The sequence below is a fragment of the Canis lupus genome, chromosome 6 (genome assembly GCF_048164855.1).
Source record: "Canis lupus baileyi chromosome 6, mCanLup2.hap1, whole genome shotgun sequence".
Classification (NCBI taxonomy): domain Eukaryota; kingdom Metazoa; phylum Chordata; class Mammalia; order Carnivora; family Canidae; genus Canis; species Canis lupus.
The window spans coordinates 8253834-8281069 of NC_132843.1; the positions used below are offsets into that span (position 1 = coordinate 8253834).

General features: G+C 37.9%; 1 protein-coding gene across 23 annotated transcripts in view; it reads right to left on the bottom strand.

The window, feature by feature from the left end:
• The window catches only part of ARHGAP28 (Rho GTPase activating protein 28), a 257348-nt gene that overhangs the window by 116070 nt on the left and 114042 nt on the right, over positions 1-27236 (bottom strand). The window contains exon 1 of one of the 23 annotated variants that reach the window (XM_072828782.1): positions 25312-26588. The exons of the other annotated variants lie outside the window; for them this stretch is intronic. The gene's annotated coding sequence lies outside the window, so the exon portion shown is untranslated. Of the gene's footprint in view, positions 1-25311; positions 26589-27236 lie in introns of those variants that run through there. 23 annotated transcript variants of the gene reach the window in all.

Below are 27236 nucleotides of genomic sequence, written 5' to 3' on the forward strand. Positions count from 1 at the left end.
TTCTGCATTCCTCTTTACCTGGGCTGATGGAATTCTGAGCATACTTCTATCTATGCATATATTGGTAATTTCAGGAAAGATATAAAAGTAATTTGTATGTGAATGCCTAAGAATTCACATGAAGATGCAGACTATTTAACTCCAATACTTCCTCTACTCAGCTCCAACTTTCTTAACCATCAGCCAAAATTCTGGCTTGGCAGCGGAAAAGAGAATACGAGATTTCTGTGAAGTGTCCAAGAATTTAATCTGAGAGTGATTTAGAGGTGAAAATGAAATAGAAAACATGTGTAAAAAGAATAAAAATGTATTGCTGGCTACGATGACTACAATATGATGATAATGATGGATAATTAAGCAAATATTTATTGAGTACCTACTAGTACTAGGTATGAGGCTCAAGGTACCAAATACTATAAATAGAACAATAAACCAAAAAAAAAAACCTAGCCCTCATTGAGATTTCATTCTAATAAGTACAAATAAAACAAAAAAAATACTGTATATATTCATGCATGCAGATGTGTACTTAAAAATTCATAAAGTGAGCTTCCATTTCCAACAATGAGAGACCAAGAGGGTTCAGAATTACCCCCCTACTGTAAACAACTAGGAAATAGAGCAAAGAAAGGAGGCAATTGTTTTTAAACTTAACAACAGGCTATGAAGGACTGTGATGCCAGGAGAAAGCAAACAAATGCAGTGAGACTCACAATGGATATGCCTATCTACTTGGAGGCAGTTTCACAGGGGAGATCCTGAAGATAACCCAGCAGCAGTCTGACAGAGGTAAAGCAGAAGATATAAAAACTCAGAAAGGCTGAATCAGCTAGCATTTGCTTGTCAGAGTACCAGAATGGCAGGATCTATGAAGTGAAATTGCTCCAGGAATTGGCATGGGACTTGACTTAAACACCTATTGGCTGCAGAAGTTGAATGTTCACAAGAGTAGGTAAAAATTAACTCCTGGGAAAAGACCCGAGAAACTTTAATACAAAAAATCTCCAGAGTTCGAAAAGGGCCAGCAATGTCTACCATGTACAGTGGAGCATATATTAAAAATCTATCAGGCGGACTTCTGCTTGCACCCAGACTAGAGACATGGTACAGTACACAGGACATACAGTAGAAACCTTAGAGTCTCAGGTCTTACTAGTAGGATTAAATTTATCCTAGTGAGAGGAAGACTAGATACTAGAATGTACTCGCCCCCTAAAAATCCACAGTCTGCCAAAATAAATTGTGCAATCTTTAAAGAAAAACAATTAAGTCTATCAAGCCACAACCTAAAATTCGCAAGTTCAACTAGCCAAGGAAAACTAATAGATATATGAAGAAGGAAGGAAAAATGACACATAATCAGAATAAAATCAGCCACTAGAAAGACACAGAGATGATGGAATTGGCAAGGAAAAAAGTCTAAAGAGCTATAATGAAAATACTTAAGGACTTAGAACATAAACACAATGCAGAAAGAAACAGAAGATAAAAACAATGATATTTCTATACATAAAAAATACAATGTGTGAAATAAAACTGTATGGAATTAACAGTAGATTCAATACTAGGGGAAAAAATTCAATGAACGTGAAGACACATCAACGTAAGCAGCATAAACAGAAGCACCCAGCTAAAAAGGATTGAAAAATAATAAACACAGCTTATGTGACCAACAGGAGGATGTCAGGTGGTCTAATAAATGTGTTGGCTTCCAACCAATTTGAAGTAGCAGGAACTAGATTTACCTCTTGCCTGAAATAAACACACACACACACAAACACACACACACACACACACACAAACACAAACTATATTAAAAGATTCTCAAGATTATTAAGTGACAGGAGACTAAAAACAGTGATCACAAAAAAACAAAACAAACGAGCTGAGTCCTACAATGGCCCAAGGTGATAGCCTAGAGAGAGCTCTCAGGGCATCGTCCAATAACAAGGAACCCAGCTGAGCCTCTCTGAATTTAGGAAATGGAGCTAGAAATCAAGGAAGCTATGGAGTTTATAGAGAAGGTACTGGAGAGTACCTGGTACTCTGGAGATTCTCAAGACGACTCCACTCACATCTTCAGTTTTCATATATGGAAACTACACCAAGCAAGGAGTCACCAGAGAAAAAGATCCCCAGTAAACACAAGAGGTGAGGAATAGTTTGTGTTCTCAGCAGATAGAGTGAAAGAGATCATGGTGTACAGGAACTTGGATAGAGTATTCAGAAGCATTTTACCTCTACCATAGGGAGAAATTTTTCAGAGACTACATGCTACTCTGGTCACATCCAACAATTTTAAAAGCAAGACACAATAGGATCAAACAGTTTTCAAGTGCCAGAAAAAATTCAAAAAGGGAATATAAGGGAAGGGAGAAGAAATGTGTGGGAAATATCAGAAAGGGAGACAGAACGTAAAGACTGCTAACTCTGGGAAACGAACTAGGGGTGGTAGAAGGGGAGGAGGGCGGGGGGTGGGAGTGAATGGGTGACGGGCACTGGGGGTTATTCTGTATGTTGGTAAATTGAACACCAATAAAAAATAAATTTAAAAAAAAGGAATATAAAAATATCCAGCCCCAACAACATAAAATTCACATTAATTCCAATTAAAAAATTACAAGGCTAGCAAAGAAGCAGGAGGCTATGACCTATGAGGAGAAAACTCAATCAATCAAACAGACTTCTCAAGAAAGACACAGATAGGGGATCCCTGGGTGGCTCAGCAGTTTAGTGCCTGCCTTTGGCCCAGGGTGCAATCCTGGGGCTCCCAGCATGGAGCCTGCCTCTCCCTCTGCCTGTGTCTCTGCCTCTCTCTCTCTCTCTCTCTCTCGCTCTATCATAAATAAATAAAATCTTAAAAAAAAGAAATGACACAGATAACAGAATTAATAGACAAGAACACTCAAACAGTTACTACAACTTTATCCTGTATGTTTAAGAAGCTAGGGGAAAAAAAAAAAAAAAAAAAGAAGGTAGGGGAAAAACTGGTATGTTAAGTGAACACAGGAAAGATTTTTAAAATACCCAAACAGAATGTCCAAATTTGATGAAAACTCTAAAGTCAACAATTCCAAAAGTTCAATAAACTCAAAGCACAAGCAGAAAACTTATGGACACACATAGAAAACTACTATGGACAGACACCACAATCAAATTGCTTAAACCAGTGATAAAAAAATTTCTTAAAATCAGAGTAAAATTCAAAACAGCATGTAAGGAGGAATGAATTAAAGAATATCAGCAGATTTCATGTCAAAAGCAATGTAATCTAAAGAGAGTAGAGCAACATATTTTAAATACTTGAAGGAAAAACTATCAGCCTACAGTTGTATACTCAGTGAAAATAGCTTTCAAAAATGAAAGAGAGGGGATCCCTGGGTGGCTCAGCGGTTTGGCGCCTGCCTTTGGCCCAGGGTGTGATCTTGGAGTCCTGAGATCGAGTCCTGTGTTGGGCTCCTGGCATGGAGCTTGCTTCTCTTCCTTCTCCTGTGTCTCTGCCTCTCTCTCTCTCTCTCTCTCTCTCTCTCTATCATGAATAAAAAAAAATGAAAGAGAAATCAAATTTTTTCAGGCATAATAGAATTGAAAGATTCATTACCAGCAGAACTTCCCTTCAGAAAATGTTAAAGGAAATCCTTCAAAGAGAAGTGAAAACACTGATCAAAGAAAAGAAGAGCCAAAGAAATGGTAATTACAGGGTATATACAGGTATAAGGTAAAAGATATAAAACATTATACCTTATAACTTAAGTCTCCATAAAGGCTAGTGATTATTTAAAACAGAAATAATATATTATTTCATATGTTAACCTACAATATGTTATCAAGTAGTATGTACTAATTGAAGGTAGAAAAAAAGAATCTTTATTTTCTTATAAAGAAAATAAAGATTAAAATATTCAGCTTAAAGCAAACACTAAAACAACACAACAAAGATCTATTAAATAAAAAATACTCGGGAAGCCCCGGTGGTACAGCGGTTTAGTGCCGCCTGCAGCCCGGGGTGTGATCCTGGAGTCCTGGGATCGAGTCCCAAGTTGGGCTCCCAGCATGGAGTCTGCTTCTCCCTCTGCCTGTGTCTCTGCCTCTCACTCTCTATATGTCTATCATGAATAAATAAATAAATAAATCTTTAAAAAAAAAAGCCCTCTTTCAACAATGTGTAAAACAAGTACAGAGTAAATCAGTAAGTGTATAAAACACAATTTACTTAATTGAAAATTACAGAACACTCTAACCACCAATAGCAGAATACATATTCTTCTCAAGTGTACACTTAGCCATACAGATAATTTTTGGTTCATACAACCAGTATCAATAAATCAAAAATAATTCAAGTCATAGAAACACATTCTTTGACTACAAATGAATTAAATTAGAAATCTATAGTAAAAAATACATGTAGAAAATCCTCACAAAACTAAATAACACATTTCTAAATGACCAATGGGTCAAAAAAGAAAACAAGATGAAATTGTAAGCTATGAAAGTATTAAAAATACAGTATTACAAAATTTGTAGGGTACAGCTAAAGCAGTTGGAGGAAAATTTACAGCACTAAACATCTGTATTAGAAAAGAACAAAGTGTAGGGATAGAGGGAACATTCCTCAACATCTTAAAAGCCATCTATGAAAAGCCCACAGCAAGTATAATTCTCAATGGGGAGCACTTGGAGCCTTTCCCCTAACATCAGGAACAAGATGGGATGTCCACTCTCACCACTGCTATTCAACATAGTACTGGAAGTCCTAGCCTCAGCAATCAGACAACAAAAAGACATTAAAGGCATTCAAATTGGCAAAGAAGAAGTCAAACTCTCCCTCTTCGCCGATGACATGATACTCTACATAGAAAACCCAAAAGCCTCCACCCCAAGATTGCTAGAACTCATACAGCAATTTGGCAGCGTGGCAGGATACAAAATCAATGCCCAGAGTCAGTGGCATTTCTATACACTAACAATGAGACTGAAGAAAGAGAAATTAAGGAGTCAATCCCATTGACAATTGCACCAAAAAGCATAAGATACCTAGGAATAAACCTAACCAAAAGGTAAAGGATCTATACCCTAAAAACTATAGAACACTTCTGAAAGAAATTGAGGAACACACAAAGAGATGGAAAAATATTCCATGCTCATGGATTGGCAGAATTAATATTGTGAAAATGTCAATGTTACCCAGGGCAATGTACACGTTTAATGCAATCCCTATCAAAATACCATGGACTTTCCTCAGAGAGTTGGAACAAATTATTTTAAGATTAGTGTGGAATCAAAAAAGACCCCAAATAGCCAAGGGAATTTTAAAAAAGAAAACCTTATCTGGGGGCATCACAATGCCAGATTTCAGGTTGTACTACAAAGCTGTGGTCATCAAGACAGTGTGGTACTGGCACAAAAACAGACGCATAGATCAATGGAACAGAATAGAGAATCCAGAAGTGGACCCTCAACTTTATGGTCAACTAATATTCGATAAAGAGGGAAAGACCATACACTGGAAGACAGACAGTCTCTTCAGTAAATGGTGCTGGGAAAATTGGACATCCACATGCAGAAGAATGAAACTAGACCACTCTCTTGCACCATACACAAAGATAAACTCAAAATGGATGAAAGATTTATTTTATTTATTTTTTTTTTTTTTGGAGATGAAAGATTTAAATGTGAGACAAGACTCCATCAAAATCCTAGAGTAGAACACAGGCAACATCCTTTTTGGTTTTTTTGTTTTGTTTTGTTTTTTGTTTTTGTTTTTGTTTTTGCAACACCCTTTTTGAACTCGGCCACAGTAACTTCTTGCAAGATACATCCACGAAGGCAAAAGAAACAAAAGCAAAAATGAACTATTGGGACTTCATCAAGATAAGAAGCTTTTGCACAGCAAAGGATATAGTCAACAAAACTAAAAGTCAACCTACAGAATGGGAGAATATATTTGCAAATGACGTATCAGATAAAGGGCTAGTTTCCAAGATCTATAAAGAACTTATTAAACTCAACACCATAGAAACAAACAATCCAATCATGAAATGGGCAAAAGACATGAACAGAAATCTCACAGAGGAAGACATAGACATGGCCAACAAGCACATGAGAAAATGCTCCGCATCACTTGCCATCAAGGAAATACAAATCAAAACCACAATGAGATACCACCTCACACCAGTGAGAATGGGGAAAATTAACAAGGTAGGAAACCACAAATGTTGGAGAGGATGTGAAGAAAGGGGAACCCTCTTACACTGTTGGTTGGAATGTGAAATGGTGCAGCCACTCGAAAACTGTGTGGAGGTTCCTCAAAGAGTTAAAAATAGATCTGCCCTACGACCCAGCAATTGCACTGCTGGGGATTTACCCCAAAGATGCAGATGCAATGAAACGCCGGGACACCTGCACCCCAATGTTTCTACAGCAATGTCCACAATAGCCAAACTGTGGAAGGAGCCTCGGTGTCCATCGAAAGATGAATGGATAAAGATGTGGTCTATGTATACAATGGAATATTACTCAGCCATTAAAAATGACAAATACCCGCCATTTGCTTTGACGTGGATGGAACTGGAGGGTATTATGCTGAGTGAAATAAGTCAATCGGAGAAGGACAAACATTATATGGTCTCATTCATTTGGGGAATATAAATAATAGTGAAAGGGAATAGAGGGGAAGGGAGAAGAAATGGGTGGGAAATATCAGAAAGGGAGACAGAACATGAGAGACTCCTAACTCTGGGAAACGAACTAGGGGTGGTGGAAGGGGAGGAGGGCTGGGGGTGAGGGTGACTGGGTGGCGGGCACTGAGGTGGGCAGTTGAGGGGATGAGCACTGGGTGTTATTCTGTATGTTGGCAAATTGAACACCAATAAAAAATAAATTTAGGGATCCCTGGGTGGCGCAGCGGTTTGGCGCCTGCCTTTGGCCCAGGGCGCGATCCTGGAGTCCCGGGATCGAATCCCACATCAGGCTCCCAGTGCATGGAGCCTGCTTCTCCCTCTGCCTGTGTGTCTGCCTCTCTCTCTCTCTCTGTGACTATCATAAATAAATAAAAAAAAAACTTAAAAATAAATAAATAAATAAATAAATTTATTATTAAAAAAAAACAAAAGAACAAAGCTTTCCAATTTATGTCTTCAGCTTTCATCTTAAGAAAATGAGAGAGTAAATTAAAACCAAAGTAAGCAGAAAACAGGAAATAACAAAATAGGAACAATAATAGTGCAAATCAATGAAACCAAATGCTTGTTGTTTTAAAGATCAATAAAATTAATAAACTTCCATTCCAGATAGATTAGAGAAAAAAGAAAGAAGACACAAACTAGCAACATGTACAAGATGATAAAGGTGACATCACTATAAACTTTACAGATATTTAGAGGATAATAATGGAAATAGTATAAACAACTTTATACCAGTAAGTTTAACAACTCAGATGTAAAAAATAAATTTCTTATAAGACACAACATACCAAAGCTCACACAAGAAGACATAGATAATCTGAGCAGCCCTGTATCTGTTAAGCAAATTGAATTTGTAGTTAAACATCTTCCCATAAGGAAAACTCCAGGTTTAGATGGCTTTACCACAGAATTCCACCAAACACTGAAAGAAATAATACCAAGTCTATATAAAATTTTTCAGAAAATTAAACATGAGGAAACATTTACCAATTCATTGTATGAGGCCAGCTGTACCCAAATACCAAAATGAGACAGATACTACAAGAAAAGAAAACTACAAACCAAAGCCCTCCATATACATAGATGCAAACATTCTTAACAAGATTTTACCAAACCAAATCCAAGAATATATAAAAAGGATAATACATCATGACCAAATGGGGTTCATCCTGGGAAAACAAGGATGATTTAACATTTGAAAATTGTTAATGCATCATACTTAATTATCATCACTTAATTCATTATATTAACAGTAAACAATGAAAACAACATGATCATTGCAAGAGATACAGAAAAAGCATTTGACAAAATACAGCATCCATTCCTGTAAAACACAAACACACATACACACACACACACACACACACACACACAAACAACAAACAGAAACTTTTCAAATGAGGAACAGAACTACCTCAGCTTGTAAAGGGTATCTAGGAAAAACTGCTATTATCATATTCAATGGTAGAAGACTGAATGCTTCATTCCTAAGATCAAGAACAAACCTGGATGACTGCTCTCACCCACTTTTAATCAAGATTGTGCTAGGGATTCTCTTTTTTTTTTTAAGATTTTTTATTTATTTATTCAGAGAGAGAGAGAGAGAGAGAGGCAAAGACACAGGCAGAGGGAGAAGGCAGGCTCCATGCAGAAAGCCCGACGTGGGACTCCGATCCCAGGTCTCCAGGATCACACCCCAGGCTGCAGGCGACACTAAACCACTGCACCACCAGGGCTGCCCTGTGCTAGGGATTCTAAGGAGCACAATCAAACACGACAGAAAAGAAAAGAAAAAAAAAAAGCATCCAGATTGGAAGGAAAAAACAAACTATTTTTACATGCAGATATTATGATAGTTTGGGTAGAAAACCCTCAGAATACAGAAAAAAAGGTAATAAAACTAATGAATTAGTTCAGCAAGGTAACAAGATAAAGACCAAATTACAATATTGTAAAAAGTTTGTAACATACAATACAAAAAGCAACTGGATCTCTAAATATCATTGTAATTAGAATCAACATTTAAAAACAATACTATTTCCAAAACATTAAAAATGTAAACTACTTAGGACAATAAATCTGACAAAAGATGGGCAAGACCTGTACACTGAAAACTATAAACATCACTGACAGAAATTAAAGAAGACTTAAATAAATAGAGACATTTAGTTGTACATGGATTGGAAGATTCAATACTTTTAAAATGTTAATTCTCCCCAAATTGATCTATAGATTTAATTCAATTCCAATCAAAATCCCAGCAGCTCCTTGGAGAAATTGACATGATTTCTAAAGTTCATACGGAAATACAAAGAACATAGGATAAACAAACAACTATGAAAAAAAGAAAATCAGGGCACATAATTTACCTAAATTCAAGACATTATAAAGCTACAAGAGAAAGCAATATAGTATTGCAATCAAACACACTGAGATCCAAAGGCATAGAATAGAGCCTCAAACTATATTCACATAAATGTTATAAGCTGTTTTCAACAAAGGTGCAAAGGCAACTCAGTGAGGGAAAGAAAAATCTTTTCAATAAGCAATGCTGAAACAACTGAAGATCCATTTAAAAAAAAAAGAAGAAATAAAAAGAACTTCCATCCATACCTCATACCATATACAAAAATCAACTCAAAATGAGTCCTCGACCTAAATATAAGACCCAAAACATTTTAAAACTTCTAAGGAGAAAACATGAGAAAATTTTTGTGACCCTGAGTTATGTTAAGACTTCAATAATAAGGTACAAAAAGCATGATCCATAAAATAAAACCTGGACTTAAAATCTGCTCTTCAAAGGCACCATTAGGGAAGCCTAGTAGCTGAGGGGTTGAGCATCTGCCTTTAGCTCAGGTCATGATTCCCGGGGTCAGGCCTGGGATTGAGTCCCACGTCGGGCTCCCTATAGGGAGCCTGCTTCTCCCTCTGCCTATGTCTCTGCCTCTCTCTCTGTGTCTCTCATAAATAAATAAATAAAATCTAAAAAAAAAGAAAAAGAAAAAGAAATGCACCATTAAAAGAATGAAAAGATTAGCTATATTCTACAAGAAAATATTTGCAAATCACATGCCTGATTAGGTACTTGTATCCAGAATATTCAAAGAACTTTCAAAATTTAATAATAATAAAATAAACAACTGAATTTTTATAATAGGCCAATGATTTGAACACTTTACCAAAGAAAAAATTGTAAATGTTGTTGAGAGAAAAATGAGATGTTGTATAAACCAAGAATTAAAGTACCACTTTCTCTAAGATATCATGCTGTCCCTGATCTTATCACATGAAAATTATCTGCCAATGTATGCCACTCACTGTAGTGCATTACACTGACTTGAAGATATGACTCACCTAAACTAGTTTTTAAAACTACCTGAAATCAGAAATCACATTAGATTTATTTTGACATCCCGCAGAATCTAATAGGTCCTCACATAATGCCTCCATCATCCGAGTAAATATTAAATGTATTAAAGATAGATGAATAGGAGGTATATAGGGAAATTCCTTTTTAAGTGAATGTTGTATTAAAGAAACACATTTCAGAAAATTATTTTATAGGCTTAATCATTTTATAATTTCTCTTTTATATGTCCTAGAAAATTCTGAATTTTATTAAAATAAATACTTCTTCCTTCCAAGTATAATGCTTTTCCTTTATTTTTTTATTTTTTATTTATTTATTTTTTTGCTTTTCCTTTAAACTCAAGGTTTCATTTAAAAAAAAAAAAAAAACCTTGTTTTTATAAACCATTATCTGAAGTTAATCACTGTTCTCTAATTTCCTCTCTCTCATGGACCTCCAAATTGTAGAAATCAGTTCCAGGCAGTGCCAGCTCTCAAAAGATAACAAAGCTATGCTATTATGGAAGAGAAAAGGAAACAGAAGACTGGTGAAGTGGAGAGGGGGAGAAATACCACAAAAACTTTCATGGAAATCCAGAGTCCTTAAGTTGTATATATTGTTCCAGAGACAACTGTCAGGATGCTTCTGGCCTCATATGGCATCCTGAAGCAAAGGAGATGTCTTGGCTCTGAGAGCATCCAGAGGACAAAGACCTAGGACTTGACAGCCATCTTTTCTGTCTCAAAGTGACAGAGAACAAACTCTAAAAGCATCAAAGTGATCTAGGTTTTTTCCATTTCTAAAGTCTTGCTTCAGGTGGGGCATACTGATGCCAAAAGAGGGGGGAGGAAAAGGAGCTGTCTTCTACAAAACAGGACAGACTTTGAAAATGGATACACCTTACACAGAAAGTTACCTTACATAACACCTAGGCCCTAACAGACAAACAAGCAGGAACCCATCAGGCCCCCAAAGTCTATATACTTTCAATAAACATTTACCGAACACAGGCATATAAATTTTGCCCCTCTGCTGAGCTCTCAAGTCTGCCTGGATAAACCTTATTTTATTGCCATTATTGGCTTCCAGAACTCTCTGCCAGCAGCCACCCTGGCTAATGTCTGTTTCTCATTTTCCATTTGTTATTTGTGAAATTTAAACTTTTAAATTAAGTTTGAATGAAATGTAAAATCACAGAAGATGGTGTGTGTGTGTGTGTGTGTGTGTGTGTATACATGAAAAGGATAAAGAAACACAAATAGATTCAGACTGACATGGGACTTTTCTCCTTTCATTCATCGAAGGTCTGACAGGACTATATTAAACAGGTTAACTAGCCAGTCTCATTATTTATAAGACTTATAGGATATTGTAATGAGATATTTTTGAAAAGCAACAAAATTGAACTTAACAGAATTTAGAAAAGGAAAAAAGAGACAAAAACAGATTAACTTTTAAAAAGTGCAGTGAAATGATTACCACTGAATTTCTTAACCAGCATGACTCCCTGCCTTTTCTGAGGAAAGTGATTAACATGTCAAATAGAAAATGTTGTATTCAAATAAGTGGTTATTGATTTAGAAGAGGAAGCATCTTTAAAGGCAGGGGGGGCAAGAAGCTTTTAGGGAAAAAAAGATTGATCTGTAAGAAGGGGCCACTGGGGACTGAGCAAGGCTGCCAAGGTGCAGGAAGGCATGGGTTGGGTTCAAGCTTAGCAGAAGTCCTGTTTTTCTCAGGAATACAGAGAGGGAAGATGAAGATTTGTAATGAAGAAAGGTAAGCCCATGTGGTCTCTATATTCTCTGAAAAAATAAATATACATATGTGTATTTTTTTATCTATACATAGCTATCTGGATATGTGCATACTGTGCAATTTTCAAGAACTTGTTTCTGGTGAGTGCTTGCCAGCAGAACCTTGCTGGCTGTCTATTCGTAGGGTCTACTGCTCTTGGTAGGTACCTGGATCTTTCTAAGTGATTAAATACCTGGAATGTCACCCTTCATGCTGCTATACATTTTGGTAAGCACTTCTATCCATCCATTTACCAGACTGTCCCCAAACACAGAAAATGCCTATTGGTCTTAGATATTATAGTCTGGCTTTCCCACCTGCTATAATTTGAATTTAGACTCCAATGTTATATGTGCAATATAAGTATATAACAGTCACTTGGCTCTAGGTTTTAAAACTTTCTTCAGGCTGTCCCAAGTGGTGGTCTGGATCCCACAAATGCTTAGGGAGGCCCAATCTATAATAAATATCTGGTCATACTTTATGTGAATGGAACTTGGGGCCCCAAAGCTCTCCTTTCACCTGAAAAGTTGGGCTACACCCAACTAGGGCAATAAAAAGGTGGGATGTGACCCTGCGCAGGAGTCAGTGAACTACATGTGGAGAATTCGGTCTGCTGCTGTCTTTTTAAAGACAGCTTTACTGACATACAGCCATTCCCACTTGCTGCAGCAAGTATAGTCAATGGTCACCTGTACTGCAGTAGCAGAGTTGAATAGTTACAAAAGAAATCTTAGGGATCACAAGCTGAAAATATTTACATCTGGCTTTTTACAGGAAGTTTGCTGACCCCTGAGCCAGAGCAAATGAATGTGTGTGGGGCACAAGGCTGCTGCTTGTACCCCTGCCTAGGTCCCAGTAAGAGAAATCCTCTCCTTTCCCCAGATCATGAGAACAGACCATTTCCTGAGCAGCCATGGCTGTGAGAACAACACCCTCCCTATTTCTCCACTGGGAACACAGGCTGTGCCCTCCTGGAGCTCTGAGAAACTCCTTGCTGGACCTTGGGAAGAATGAGAGGCTCAGTTAAAGCTTGCTACTTTTTTCAAACTCTGAGTCTGAATCCTTGTATAAAGGTCCATTCATCTAGAGAGAAGAATGCTCCGAGCTCCTCTCTGATTTAGAAAATTAGTCTTTAATAAAAACAAATATGCAGGTAAATATACTAATGGCAATCTGTGAGAGTAAGACTTCAATGCTTCAGTTGATTTCTTCAGAAATCCTGTTTAAATCTGTTTAAGGGGTGCTTGAGTGGTTCAGTTGGTTAAGTGTGTGCCTTCAGTTCAGGTCATGGTCCCAGTGTCCTGGGATCCAGCCCCACACAGGGCTCCCTGCTCAGTGGAGGTCCTGCTTTTCCCTCTCCCTCTCCTGCACATACACACTCTCTTTTTCCCTCTTGATCTCAAATAAATAAATAAAATCGTTAAAAAAAATAAACCTGTTTAATCTTCCTTCGTGCATCTAGGAAAAAAGTGTAATTGAAAAGTTAAGTTGGTCATGTAAGTTGGTCATGTAATTTTAAAATGTGTGTATTTTTACATATAGAGGCTCAAATTCTGTTGAATGAACAAAAAGCAAGATTTGAAATAAACGTCTAATAGATTAGACCCATTAGTGAATCTAAGGAATGTACAAGAAAAACTGAAAACCATAGCGAACTTTTGATATTACAACTTAAGGAAGAAAATGTGCTCAACAAAATTACTGGAGTGTATAGGGACACTGTCTTGCAAGGGACCCAACAGCAACACAATGTCACTGGCCAGAGGAGGGTCAAGCTCCTCCTGGCAGGACTGGTTAGCTCCCAGACTCCTCTGCAGTTCACAGGACTGTTGCCCCATTTTCCTATTACATGCTGAAGGTCAATGAATCAATTTTCAAAAGTGGTAATTTCTCCAGCATTTTTGAAGTCAGGCAAAAACATTAAGCAAAAGCCACTGTGATTTACTTATTGCATTTTGAAGAAAAACAATGGATTTGAACAAAACTTGCCACTCTTTTATAAAACTGATTTTGTGGGGAGGAGCAGAGGGGCTGCAAGAGGAGTATTCATCTTGGGTAGTGAGATACACTGCAAAAACCAAGAACAAACTTAGCAACTATTTTAAGCAGTCTTCTGTATATCTATTTTGCAACATCTCAAGTCTACGGTTGCACACCATACACATTCTCTTAAAGAGAAATATTGTTTGACTTTAAGTGGAAAAACAGCTTAACAGTGTTTATTATCTAATATTTTTGTTTTTCCTAACTGAAAATGAATAAAGAATTAACACAATTCATTTCATGATTGTACAGAATTTACAAAATATAACCTCTCTTTCCCCTTGATAACCATTGTACTGAGTGACCTAATAGAGGCTTGAGCAAGTAATCCAGGACACTCTCATAATGATGAATGAGTCTGGGTCTAAAATTGCCATTCATGTTGTGAATTATATTTTCTGATGTCCTTCTTAATTACACTTAACCTTCATGGGTCTAGACAAGTCTAGATCAAATCCTCAGCATATTAGAATGAAATATACATCCTTTACCAATGAAAGCAAACAGAGGGTAACCTACCACCTTTTAAATGTCACTGCCAAGAAGCACATGCTGTGTTTTACAATTCACAGTATAGCTTCCCTTGGAACTGGAGTGGGGGGAGGAAGGAGAGTAGGGAAAGGCATTTAAACAGTTCCCAGAAAATGGACTGCAATTCTTTATTCTCTTCTACTCAGAATATAACCTCCAAAGCCCAACGTTTCACTTTTCTTCCACACTTTCTATCCATGCCAAATTTGCTCGTTTCCTTTGGGCATGGAAAGACAGAAAGAAGGTAAAATACACATGAAATGAAATAGAGGTAAATAGAAGAAGAGCACCCATCCATGGTGTGAACACTTAGAGTTCAAAAATACACTGGAGAAGTGAATTCCCTCATTCATCATCGCTTCAAGCATAAGAAAATGTCACCTACTCTCACATGTCATGGTCTTCTATATTAAATTGTGGTCCATAACAACTATGGACCATGGATGGACTTTATGGCATTTTAGGGTTTCACGTGTATCACATCTCCTAAGTTTTTTAACTATGAAGAAAGGGAAGCCCCAGATGTTAAGTGACTTGTTTAAGGTCATATGACTTAAAATTGAATGGTCTTTCCAGAAGACATGTGGAAAGCTTTTGCACCCAAAATGATCAGTATAAATGACACAAAAATCACCCAGAATAACTGAGGCATTTCTTTCAAGATCCTCATTATATTCTGCCTAATGTTTAAAATACAAGTTTGAACCAGGTAATTATAAGCATCAGCCAGGAAGCAGTTTTTAAGGAGTAGATCGTGTGTGTAAGTAGGCTGAAAACAGGCTAGATTAGAGCCATTGCTAAGAACTGCAATACTGTGTGTGTCTAATGAATTAACGTAAGAACAGCTGAGAAAGGAAAGAAGGGATTGGAGCAATTTATGTAGGAACAGTGGGAAAACTCTCATTTGATTTGGGAGGGAGAACCATACAATTCTACAGAGGTCATGATTACTACACCATTATGTTATTTCCCCTCAATTTCTTGTTTAGCCAAAACTATAATGACTAAAGAAATCTGCAGACTAAGGAGGGCCATTTGACTCTGTGAACCTATGCCTCTCTTTTGGACTGTGTCACTCCATAGGGAGTGTTCTGGAATGCTGTGGGAGAGTTTTTTGATAATTGCAATGACTGAGGCTTTTGCTGGTATTTAATCAGCAGTGCCAGGAATGCTGGAAGTCCTACAATGGGAAAGTCCTGTACCAAGAAAGAATTTTCCTGTGTCACACATGACTTTCAAATACCCTGCTGGATATTCACCACACCTGAGAGACCTGTTTATAATCATTGGAACCTAGATAGAGCCTGATTCAGCAAAAATATTTTTTATATACTGAATTTTACAGTGACATAATTATAGTATCAGCTGACAAAAAAAAAAAAATCTGTACTTTGTTTTGAGTATCCACCATTTCAGAAACTTATGTGCAGCAATACAGCTGAAGTGGAGTGGTCTCCACTTGTAGCGTCCTCATGCATGGTACTTCTATGTATCAGAGCAACCATTTGATTCCTTCACTGTGTCCTCTCTTGTAGTAACATCCCAATGTTGACATATTGGAATATTTGTTATATAAAATACAGTTTCATTATTTTTCTTTATGTTACAGTGGGCTATTATGTTGATTTTTAAATTATGTGCATTGATATATTATCTATAAATTTCATTTGGGCCAAGGAGACAATGTGTCTGATAGGGTTGACAGCCAGATTTGTAAACCATTTTTTTCTTTTCTGGAAATTCTCTCACTCTTGGCTCCTGTAACAATGCTAACTCCTTGCTTTCTCAAACACTCATCATCTATTTCCCTGTCTCCTTTTGTGCCTGGCTCTTAAAAGCTGCAATGCTCCCCTGAATTTCACGCCCTGTCCCCCCTTCTCTACTCTTGCTGATTTATCTCTTCCTCTTCCATGACTCTGACCAACACTTATTTGCCAAACTGCTCACAAATCTAGACCATGAGTTTTCCACCTCTTTTGCTGAATCTCACACTACATTTTCAGTTTCCCACTACTTAGATTTTCTACCAGCATAGTCTCTCAAATTCAGCTAGCCCTAAATAGAGTTCATTATCGTTCCTGCAAAGTCTTTTCCTCCTATATTCTCTTTTTCCTTGGCTGGTGGTGATATAGTTTATCAAGTCTGCCAAATTAGAAAATTAGAATCATTTTAGACCAGTTCATTATTTTTTACTCTCCCAAAGCAATTGTTCACCAAATCCAACCAAATTACCCTGTATCTTGAATATTCCTAAAATTTAAAGCACAAGTTTTTATGTTTTTTCTGAAATGCAATACAGCATTATTAAAGTCTTAATGTTAAGTGTGATTTAACTCATTAATTCTACTTAAGTTATAGACCTATAGAAATAATAGTTTTATGGGTGCCTGGGTGGTGTAGTTGGTTAAGGAATCCAACTCTTGGTTTTGGCTCAGGTTTGATCTCAGGGTGGTGACGCTGAGCCCCACCCACATCAGGTTCCATGCTCAGCATGGAGTCTGCTTGAGTTTCTCACTCCTTCTCTCATTGCCCCTTCTTCCCTCCACTCTGTCTCTCTCAAATAAATAAATAAATCTTCAAAAAGAAGGAAATAATAGTTTTAGACAATTTAATGCACAAAAATGTTAAATATAAAGTTATTTATGAAAATTTGGAAACAGCCAAAAGGAAATGATTTGGTTTTTTTATTGTGCATCCATACAGAAGTCATTCTGTAGCCATTAAAATTATGCTAATGGACTATCTTTATTATAACAAGAAACGTTTTTCAGAGTGTTAATGAAAAATCAGGATCTAAAATTATCTTAACCAAGTAAAATATGCAGGGAAAAGTGGGACAAATCACTAATAGCAGTTATCGCTCATGAAAAGATTATAGATTATTTGTATTTTCCTCAATACTTTTCTGTCTTCTTCCAGATTTTTCACAAGGTTCATGCTTTTCCTGTAAATATTTTTAAGTCCTTTTCAAGTCTTGTCAATGGTGCCTGTACAATAGTTCAGCCTCCTAACGCACTTTCCTTGCTTCCTGTTTCCTTGCTCTTCAGTCCATCCTCCAGGCTACTATGAAGAGAATCCTTCTGAAGTGCGGACTTGTTCATAGAGTTCCCTTCTGCTGGCTTCCTACCGCGTAAATGTTTAGGAGCAAATGACTAAGCATGTCATAAAAAGGTCGGACAGCCTCTCCCTATGTCTATTTTTTCAGCTTCATCCCCTGCAATTCCTCACTCACACAGACCTTCCCACCTTTGCTTGAATAAACCCTGGGCTGGAGCATTTTTTGCAAGGCTGTTTTCTTTGACAAGAATGTCCCTTTTCCTCCTTTGGTGCCAGGTCAAGTACCATATTTATCCTTTAAGACTCAATTCAAATGCCATTACCTCTCTGATGCTTTTGCTGACAGGAGCCACTTACACTCTCCTCCCAAATACAGCTGTGGGTCCTCTATTTTAGCACTTATCTCTCAGCATAAGAGAAATGGCCAAAGAGAACTGCTCTCTGTGGGAAAACGCTGTGTCTTAGTCATCGTTATATCCAAGCCCTGACACGAAGTCTGGCACTCAGAAAGTATTTGATGAATGATCAAATTAATGAATAAAACCAAAAAGCTGTAGTAAGAAAATCAGCTAGCACCTCGGATGAGCAGCTAGCCTGGAGAAACTGTAGCCAGGCTGTAGTTTCTGACTGAACAAAAGGCAGAAGGAACCAGAATGTGTTGAAGGAAGCAGAACTACTCAAGTTAGTTATGAAGGGGAAGTGACAGATGGGTTATGCAGTGATTGATAGGTGTTGGAGGCTGTTAGAAAAGACAGATTAAACTATTATATTTAAAAGATCTCTCGTGCCTTTGTATTTGAAATACAGAAGTCTTTGAGAGCTGTGCCTAACACATTTCATAAAGAATCAAAACTTGGATTACCTGTGTTTTCAAGTAGTAAAACAAAACACCCATGGGAACACCTATGGGAAGCTGAGACATCAGAGTAATAGTCAAGGTACCTTTTCTTTGACTGCACATTACAATTCTTTAAAGTCCTAATGCCTGGGTTATATCCCAGATCAACTGCAGCCCAGATATCACTATTTTTTTATAACTCCCACTGCTGGGAATCACTGATCTACATGAAAACAGTTTTCCCAATTGTAGACTGCATCTCTAAAGGAAATGAGTATCTTCATGATTACCGTCACTGTTAATCTCATTCCTATAAAGTGTGAATGACATACCGTTGGTATCAAAGAAAGGTAAATAACAACAATGTGTTTTAAAAAACTTCTTCACTCAAGTTGCTTTTTATTTTAGTTGATTTTTCCCTGTATTTTTAAAATGTATTTTCAATTCAAAATTCAAACCTGAATAAATGATCATAGTGGAATACTATATTCCAACATATTTCAGTATTCTAAGGCCAAAGGAAAAAAATGGAGAATAAAAAATGCTATGATAACAAGCTGAATTCTAAGAAGAAAATTTGTTATCTTAGGGAATTATTTCCCCCATAGCAAAATTTTATAGCTTTGAATGGCAGTTCTTGCTGCGAAGAGAATTTGTTTTAATCCTTTTGATCACTTTAAATGGTACAATCTCATTATTTTTCAATGTCAGGAACAATGGAATAATGATCTTCAAGAATTAAGAGAACACTGATCAGTCACCCTAAGAAGGCATCCTGGTGGGCATGTGATAAGAGAGTATAAGAGGGACAACAATGAGAATACTGGGCTGGGAAGTGAGGCTGGTAGGGTAAACTGAGTTCCAACTCCCCCTTCCTGAGGGTTGCTTTCATCTGAGTTCTCACATTTTACTCTCAGTATGGCCAACTGTCCACAGTTGGGTATACACTTACCCTCTTTCAGATGCTGACATAGTTAGGAAAACTTTTTTTAAATTTTTCTTTAAGTATATATGAACAGGATAGTTCTTCAAAAAAAAAAAAAAAAACCTTTACTAAAAACTAGAGAAAGGTTAAAAAAAAAAAGAACTAGAGAAAGGTGAGGAAAAGAAAATGAAATGATAAAAAACCAGGAAGTTTATAATAAGCATATATATGTACATATATACACATAAGCATATAATATATAATAAATATGTGACCAATAGTGGCTAACAGTGCAGTTAAGCTGGTATAAATTAGCAACTATAGAAATCATTATCCTAGTCACTTGATCTCAAAATGCTATTTTGTTTAACTGACTTTTCCCCCTCCATTTAAAGACAAGAGCCTTACTCCTGATTTCTCCACAACTTCCAATAAGACTTCTCCTTAAATTACACATTGTGTTATCTCCAAGGGGAGTATATTTCAAAAAAATTTTAACCTCAACCCGTATCAGAAATATAATCAATATATCTCTATCCAACACACATATACATCCTACATGCAACAGATATAAACTTTATCAAAGTCTCATTATGTGTAATGTATTCTGATGTATTTCCTTTTCTATTCTATTTTTCCAAATGTGGATAGCAATCTATTAAAATGATTCCATAATCTACTACTGGGTAGTACTAGCAATGGGAAAACTAAACAAAACAAAACAAAAAGATTTCCACCTCATCTAATGCTCACATTAATATGGAAGCTCATTACTAGAATAAGGGCACAATAATGCCCCTTTCTTAGTTTTTCAACTCTATATATTTCTCTGGAATTCTCAGGAGCTTCTGGTTGGTTCAGTTATTTCCCACACAGTAAGGAATATGACAAACCAGGGATATAAGAATAACAGTCACAATCAACTGCCAGTAGTGACAGAAGTCAACTCAAATTCCAGCTTCTTACCAGTAGAGAAATCAAGGAGCAACATGTGCTGCCGTAAGGCATCATTTAGACCAAAGAAGAGAGCACGGAAATTCAAGAATCCAGAATGATGAAGGTATCTTCTATCACTCAGTTCTAGTGCCAAGAATGGGTAGCAAAACTGTGGGTGAAGAGTACATATTGAGTAACACCCTGGTCCTTTTGAATGAATGAATGAATGAATGAATGAATGGTTTAATCAATATTCGCAAGCCTAAACCATTATCTCTTTTTTAAAAATTCACAATGGTATAAAAATTGTCCCCCATTTTGCTTGGGTAATTTGGAATGTGTGTTAATTCACTTCAATGAATTATGCAGAGACTTGAATGGGAGTGTTGCTTACAGGTGACAAAAGATGGGGGCCTAATTAGGAACTCCTAGGAGAACTCTTATGAAAGGGGGATTTAGATTCTTTAACAAGCATTGAAATTAATTCCAAAGACAGCTTATGAGGTAATCAGTTGTTTTTTTTTTTTATCCAGGAATTTTCTTTTAGAAAAAAAAAAAAATCAGCTCCTTAATTTCTTTAGGGCTCTGGCTGCCTGTAAGCATTTGCTGCTCTGCAGCTGCCTCAACACAAATGGCTCTGACTCCACAGATTGCTGGCTTTTCCTGGGAGAGACACTGCTATTTGTCAAATGTGACATGAGGATGAAGTTTGAGGGCAGGGGATTACAATCAGATATCTTTACTCAATACTGTCAAATGTGACTAGAATCAGAAAACAATGCTTTCACAGGTTTTTATACAGAGGAACTTTCTCACATTCACCAAGCATATTCATATTTAATTTTGAAAACTTTGGCCTTTGTCTCTACCTCATTTTGTCCCTCTTTCTGTTACAGCATGTAACTCCTGCTGTCTTGACAATAACTATGAGCATGTCTTTATTCTTTTACTAAGTCCAGTTGAGGGCAGGGATATGTTACCTTATTCTTTGTATCCTTAACTTCTATGACAGTACACACTTAGGAATTTATAATGGGCTCAATAACCCATTACATGAACAAACATGAAGAGGGGTACAAGGGATGTGAGCTTTGCTATGGGATGGAGGACAGGGTGAAGGTTGAAAGCTGGGCAAGAGAAGCAAGGAGAGTTATGGGCTTTCCCCAGAAATGAAAGAGATGACATTTCAAGTAGCAAGCTTTAACCCAACAGGGCTCCTGGCCACTTAACTCCCTTAAAAGCAAACCTACCTCTAGAGCAGGGCTTCTCAGTCTTTAAAGTGCACAGAAATCACTTGGGAATCTTGTTAAAATGCTTCTGACTCAGGAAGTCTAGGGTAGAACCTAAGAATCTGCATTTCTAACAAAGTTCCCAGGGGTTACAAATAGAGCTGGTCCACAATTTAGAAAATAGCGAGGCACCCAGAATCTGTGCTCTAACATCTATAACTGCATGGATTTGACTGAGGTCCTGGGAAGAAACAGATAAGTTTAAATAGAGAACTGAGATTTTACTAAAATGTGAGTCACATTAGGGGATGCCAGCAAGAAAAAAATTAAGACCCTTAACACTAGCAACTGGGAGGATGAGCCATCACCAGTCCCAGACCAAAAGGGGTAAAAGGAGGGAGAGGTTACCAGAACTAAAGAACTTTGGAGCTGAAACAGGAATAGTAGGACATGAAAAGATCTGTATTCTCATCTGTCTTGGGTAGAACACAGACACTTTCCAGGGAGTGAGAAGTCTCACTCCTGTCCTACCTTCTAATGTTCTGCTGTGCTTCCCACTGGCCAACCCAATTGAGACCTGGAAGGCAAGGGGGAGGGGAGGTTGTAAATGACCCCCAGAGCACAGAAGGCATGGAGAGTGGACTGGAGAGCACAGGGAGCTGTCCCACTGAAGGGCTTTTGACCAATTTAGCTATTTACTATTCCCTATGAAAAAAGTAAATACCCTTAAAACTGAGTCTGGCCTTGTCTAAAGGGGGCTAAAGGATAAAAGACTGCAATGAGTCTGTGTTGTTTCTGCAGGCAATCTTTAGAAAGAAAAGAACCTCAAGGGGCTTGGTAGGTAAGGGCAGCTTTAAAGATAAAAGAAAAACTAGCTAAACGCCTCAGGCAGAGGCATAAAGGAAGTGCTGGGAAACCATTAAAAGACCAGCTAAGGAAGATAAGAATGTAGTGGCCCCGACAGACCCTGGAGAAACAGGACTGGCAGGCCGGGGCTGGGGGCAGACAAGATGAAACTTCACTCTGGTTTCAGAAGCACTTTGCCCAAAATCCTCCAAATCCTTTTTAAAATTTAGATGCATTATCACTGGTAGATTTCCAAGATATGGGAAGAAAGCATCCCCAAGGAAAACTAGAATCAGTAAGCACTATGACTACTAGATGGTCAATTCCTAAGAAAACTCAACCAGAAGTCTGGTAGAGAAATCCAATTATAATTGTGTGTGTGTGTGTGTGTGTGTGTGTGTGTAAGAATATACACACGTACATACACAGATGAGATTCCTCATTAGAGCTCCAATTGAGGCTCTCAGGAAAACATCAAGAAATGGAAAAAGCAACATCCTCATATTTGGATTTTCGACATGTTAATAACCCATATCTTTTACCCTAAAAAACAGGGTGAGAAACCACCCTGAGGGATGTACCATGCTCCTCATTAGTAATAGTGGGGACAATGGGGACTGCACAGCAGTCCTTCCCAGTTATGAGGTCAGCCCAAAATGCCTGGTATCCGAAGGAAATGAGAGCCCAATCTGGACCGACGGACCAGATCAGGGTGCTCTTTGCCAGGATATGATAGAATGTTGACTGGTGCTGCCCCTCCTCACCACTTCAACCCCTTCTCTAAACCCATATTCCAAGAGACACAGGGTAGTTAGTTCACCACTGGCCCCAGGGGAACTGTCAGGAGGAAAAAAAAAAAAACAAAAACAAAGATTCCAAATTCTTGGTTCTAGTTCAAATGAGAGACAAAAGTTGTTTTGAAAAGAGATATGAACCAGCAGAACGAGTTTTTTGTTTTTTTGTGCATGAATATGTGTGTTTTACTACTTCAGGAAGAAAGGAAAATTTGGAGAGGATAAAGAGCACTATAGGCCTTGAGAGAATATACATTCTGTGTCCCGGCCCCAGAATAAAGCCCCAATCGATTATGGTGGGATTTGGAATCATGACAGGCTTCCCCCAGAAGTTTAGGAAGATCTGGCAGGATGCTTCCTTCCTTTCGCTCTTCTCTATTAAGGATGACAGATGCAGAGACTTCCTAGCAAGGGCAGGAACAATACGGTAGGGGTGAATTTGGTGGGCTAAGGCAGGGGGGTCGGGAGATGCCTGCCTTGCCTAGGGGTACTGATTTCAGTTGACAGAGAGAAAGAGAAGAAGAGTGATGGATTCTCCTCCCACCTGGAGGTCAAGGTCCTGATACCAGGGGCTGCCAAGTGGGTAGTTCAGAACAGGCAGTCAGGCAGGAGGTACATCCATGCCCAGGGAAGCATGCAAGCACCCCAGAGGTTCCGCATCCAATCCCATCAGGGTCAGGGCATTAGCTTGGGGCTCTGAGAAATCAGGGGAAGGAGTGGGTGCTGATCCAGAACAGAGGTCCCCTGTCTTCTAAAGCAGTACTTCTTAAAGCAACATCCAATAAAGAGGGGAAGGAAGAAATATCCTGAATATTCTGAATATTAACCAGAAGCAATTTAGGAAGCACTAAATTGAATGGAGACTGGCTGTGGCTGTGACTAGATTAACTTTTTCTGCTGTTAGAAATGGGGGATTAGAGTTAGAATATAAATTTGTTGCTAGAAATGAAGAAAATTATATTCTGTGACTGTGAAATTCATGTGTATTACAAGACTGATTGATTTTCCTCAGCCTCCCTTGCTTAAAAGTTAAATATGAATATTCAGTTAAGGTCAAATTCTCTCCAGAAACAACAACCCCACGGTCTGACTTCCGCAAACACCAGAGAAGCAGATCCTGGCTGGTCATCTGGCCTTGACCTTAGATCTTACCTGAGCTCTGTTTTAGGGATGGCTTCACAGGTCCAGCCCAGGCTCAAAAAGCTGGGGGGAGGGACGCCTGCCTGGAAGCACCTGGGCCTATGCAGGTCCTCAATCCCTGCTAACACGTGTCAACATGCTGCCAGCTCCACTGCAAACAGGAGGGCCCTGCCCCTTCTGCTTGCCTCTCCTTTCCATTGTCTTGCTGCAGCCTCTCATTTCTTCCGCAATTTCCCAAATAAATCCAGTTCATAAGGATCTCTTACATGAAATAGGGACTCTTGGGTTCCATGTCAGTAACATTGTGGGTTCTCTTTGATTTGCTATTATTATAGCTAGATGACTGAATTTCTGCAAAGATTTGTTAGAAAGGTGCACACTGGCCAGAGTATATATATATTTTTTTTTGTCCAGAGTAATTTTGAACCAATAAAGAACTGTCACTATTGTCACCATTAAGTAACCCATTTTCCAGGTAATGAGGGTGTTTAGAATATTTCTGCTCTCCACAAGGACTGGTGAGCAACTGAATGTGATCTTTGCCCTAGAACTGGGGCAGATATTGTTTATAAATGGCTGTTTGAGGAATCACAGCATACCTGTACCCCAGGAGTTACATACCAAAACTTTGTAGAATTCTGATGAAAACAACATGGGGAGCCCAGAATACACAGTATTAGTATTCAGTTTGTGAAAACCAAGTAGTTGCATAGGTAAAGCCTCTTGCATCTGGTTCTACCCAAGGATATGTGAGAATGTGTGTGCAACTCCTGAAAATATCTAGCTTGCCAGGACTATTATTCATTTTCTATCATGCAAGTTGCACAGCCCTGATCAGCAGCCCAAAGAAGATACCTCTGCTTAATTGCAGAGCTTCAATATGTATCTTAATATGGAATTTGGGGGAATTTCCCTGACAACATGATGTAGTGTTGTTTTTAATGCAGTATGTAGTGCACTCTTCAATAATACCTAGGCCCAAACTAAGTTTGATTTTCATAATGGCCTACAAAAAGGCCTGGGGCTTTTTTATCTACACGATTCTAGGTCAATTCATTTAATGAAAAGAAAAGCTTCCACTACAAAAATCAGGCAAGCGTTCCTTGAGACTTGTGCTGGAGAGAAAAGAAATGAATATACCATATCAGCAGATGAATTCAGATGTTCTGACCCCTGCTTAAGCTGCAAAGTTAGGCCAGTGCATGTTTACAGATGAGAAGTAGTCATTCTGTAAAAGAAAGAGAGGAAAACTCTAAAAAAGTATAGTCTTCTAAACGTATTAGAATGAACTGCTGTGACAGCCCACATCCCCTAATATCAGAGAATTTATTATTTACAGTACCAGCTAGCTAGGAACTGTACTACATTCAGGAAAGTCTAATAAAAACATTTCCAGAGAGTGCAGTACTTAAGGTATTTAAAACAGAATAAAAGAGAGAAGGAAATCCTAGTCAATGTGTATTAATACTCAGTAATTCTATACAACATTCCTTAGTGCCCCACATTGGGTAAAATACCTGTTGAACATCTTCAACAATTCTATGAAAAATATTATCAGTACTATTAAAATTTATTTTTACAGATTAAAAAAACGGCTTAAGGAGAGTTTGTCACTCATCTAAGGACCCATAGCTGGTAAGAGTAAGAATGTAAAATGTAGGATTCAAATTCAGAGCCAAAGGCCTCAGAGCCAAAACTCTTTGCCCTTTGCCCTGGGTATTTTCCCCCAGGCCATGCGCAATGTTAATACTTCTCAAGCTGTGGTCACTGCTAATTAGCTGTCTATGAGTGGGCAATATAGCCAGTCTTTAGCGAAGTTCTTGTCACTACTGAAAGAGCACACCACAAGAGAATCAAAGCACTCATACATTTTTAGGACCTAGGAAGCTGCCAGTCAAGTTCTGAAGAGATTTCATAAGAAACTTGGAGTTCATTAAGGGATTGTCAGTCATTTCATGTACATTCCATCACTGCACTAATTTACTTTAAAACTAGAACTATAATATTCAAACTTTTGAAAAAAATCCTAAAGAAAAGCCGGGACATCTAACAACTGACTTATGAGTGAGTTATGTATTATCTCTGGACTATACCAAACATTAATAAATTTACACAGACCAAATTATTTCCCAAGTTTGGAGTTGATCAATCTTCTGGGAGTGATACTAGCAACAATCAACAGCTAATGGCTTAGCTGCTGCCCAAGGAAGCTAACACCAAGAACAGCTTATAGTCATATTGACAGAGGCATGGGAAATACCTACTCCACTCAAAGAGTTCAGAGTAAAGCTATCAGATTAAAACACTGCTGAGGAGGGTCATATCTTCAATATTGGTGGCTCTCCTGGATTTTGTCCCTCATTCTCTTCCAATGTCTCTCTACTTGTGGCACCTGAGCCTCTGCCCATGACCTTATTTATCCATTGCTGTGGCTTCACTTACTGGCTGAGGATTCTCTAATCTTTGGCCAGATCACTCTTGAGTTCAGACTCTTCAGGATGTCAAATCATCTTCATATGTTTGCTTTCACCTGAAACTCATCATACCCAAAATTCAGCCCCTCTCAATTGTAATCATTGCTTTCCCCCAGTCTCAAGAATGGCATCACCACAACTCTCCCATTTTTCACTTCTCCTCCTTCTATGCCCACCATATTGGGCAGGTCCACAAATATGGCCAAATCTACCTTAGACACATCTCTCAAATCCATCTTTTTTGATTTAGTTATATATCCAGTAAAAAATTTATGATGTATCTAGGCTATTGCACACCTAACTTGTCTCCCGATATTTGGCTCTCTGCCATTTTAATATCCTTTACATACACATGCAAAGGCTGCTAAAACAAAAATTATATAATGCCATTGTCTTGTTAATAATCAGTGGATGAGGCTAATCCAACTATTAGGTAGTTGGATCTAAATCCATTAGCTGGTATAAATGTTTCTTTACAATTTGCCTTAGCTTACCTTTTCTACCTCATCTCTATCCCCCAAGTCCAATCATATTTGCTGAAGTTCATCCATAATACTCTAATCGTGGATCCCTTAGTAGGGTGGTGAATAG